Consider the following 2500-nt stretch of genomic DNA (forward strand, 5'->3'; position numbering starts at 1 on the left):
AGTGTAAAGGGAGAGAGAATGTTTAGGGAGAGTAAAAATAGCAATAAATGAAGGAGAGAGTGACTAAGGATTGTCACCAGGTGCTGAGGTGACAAATATGGCAACCAATGAGCGCTAAGATCCTATTTCTCATCTCCTACGGAGTTAATACTTATTTTTTCGCCTGCGCCAGTGGCCAGAATGCGTTAAGGAGAAAACGAATGGCTGAGACGGCAGACGCAAAGATATCTTTGGGGAAGAATCTTGGAAGCAAAAGTCCCTCCTTCTTGATATTGTCGGAGGTGGACATCAGCCAATGGGGAAGGAGTATGGGACTGCGACACACGACACCGACCAATGAGCGTCGAGGCGACACTCAGGTGACACTCCACACCCGGAAAGCCGATGTCGTTGGTTAAAAAGACTGAGTTTCACGTTTGCAATTTAACGCCATTTGATGGGCGCGTAATTGAGGCGTTATTTGTGTGGGGTTGGCGAGGCGGTGGGTGGCAGGAGGGGCGGCGTTGTCATTGGCGCCCGGCCCTTTGTTCCAGACGTGGATTTTTCTCCGGGTGGCATTTCCAGGGAGGCAGGAGTTGGTTGCACCGGGGGAAAATTTTGGCACCCGGGCCCCCCACTCCCCGGGGGAAAAAAAACGGGGGCGGCTGGTTGAGACATGCGCATGACTGCCACTCTCTCCATCCCGGTGATACTCCTCCATCCTCCTCATCCATACTAACTTCTCCCTCCATCCACATCAAAACCAGCCAGGAGCTCCACCATTAACACATCCAAAATACTATAAAAGTACAAAAATATCTCTGGAATTTGCTCAGTCAGGCTTAGTTTCGCAACTCAGGCGCCAACTGGCAACTCGCAGCCGCGTCGGCTGCGCCAATGCCGCTCAATATCTCGCCGGTGTTCGGTTTCGTGCATGATCCAGTGGGTAGAACTTCGAATGGCCACCCTCGACTCTCGTGTTCGATTGCCGTGTGTGTTTTTTCCCCCTCAAGGCACGTGGTAGGCAACCCACCACCAGCACGGCGAGTAAACTCGATGAGGATACAGCATCGCAAGGCGCAGCAGACAGCCAGGGAAAACTAGAGAGAAAGAGAGCGCGGCGCGGGGGTTAGGGGGGAGAAGTCATGACCGAACACTCGACGACCACCCGCTTGTAAACGTCCTTTGCTGTCTCAACGGACGTACAAGAAAACTCAGGAGGCTGGCAGCAGGGCGGCCAAGGGTGGCCACCCTACCTGCCCACGCATACCACAAACCCCACAACCCTAAACCCCCCGACCAAACAACCCCTATTATCCATCCATCCTCCCCCGTTACCCTCTCCAGAACCCAAATTCCAAAGACAATACTCCGAAACTCCTTTTCCAGAGGCTGTTGGACCCTGATGAGTTGGAGGAGATCTCAAGCATTGGCGATACTGCGTGAGAAAACCCAAGAGGCTGGAAGAGACCGAAATTGAAGACCAGAAGACAAGAGAGTGCTACGCCACGCCAGCGAAGAGGTCGGTGGGTGCGTTGCATACAGCAGCGACTCTGGAGTCTAAGGCCATTGCTGGAAATTGTCCTCAGTAAGAATCAAGGAGCTTATAGTCAGTATCTCATTGGTGAGGACCATTTATAAATGAGGTTTAAAACAACAACAATACTGGAACCCAAAGTGACAATTACACCCAGCATTTTACCTCAACAAAAACACCCGACAGATATACCATGACAATTACACCAGAAGCATCACAAGTAAAGCAAACATTGCAAGAATAAGAAAGATATTACAAGCTAAAAGATTCCCAAATGACAGAAACATCGACAATGCAAACACCACGTTAGAAGCTTAGCAGAAACATCACCAGCTTGAGATACAAGACAGCCTTAGTATTACGTCATTAGCAAACACTCCACGAGCTTAATTAAAAAATATACAAGATTAACAAACATTTCACAAGCTTAGTAAGTATATCAAAAGCTTATTTTTTTTTCACAAGTTTAATAAACCTAATACAAGCTTAAGAAATACATCACAAACAGAACAAACAGACAACTTGTTCTTGTAGGAAACTCACTCACTCTCTCTCTCTTCTTGTCTGTTGAGAACAAGAGGATCGTCTGTGTGTCTGTGTAAGAAATACTATAGTTTAAGAGTCTGTGTTTCTGGTAAAGCTATTTAGTGTTTATTTCCTTGTCAGTTAGTAAACGTTTAATCTGTTATATTTATTTAAGCAACACCATGACTGACTTAACAGTGTGTGTGTGTGTGTGTGTGTGTGTGTGTGTGTGTGTGTGTGTGTGTGTGTGTGTGTGTGTGTGTGTGTGTGTGTCTGTCTGTCTGTCTGTCTGTCTGTCTGTCTGTCTGTCAATATATCATCACTTAATCAGCTGCCAGAATAATTTGACACGATTTCTTATGTTCTTATTAATAAAATAAAAACGAATATAATTTTGGAGTTAGAAAAAAAATATTTTAAAACGTGCACGAAAATCGATTTTTTTCCTTTTTTTTATTA

The sequence above is a fragment of the Cherax quadricarinatus genome, chromosome 26 (genome assembly GCF_038502225.1).
Source record: "Cherax quadricarinatus isolate ZL_2023a chromosome 26, ASM3850222v1, whole genome shotgun sequence".
NCBI lineage: Eukaryota > Metazoa > Arthropoda > Malacostraca > Decapoda > Parastacidae > Cherax > Cherax quadricarinatus.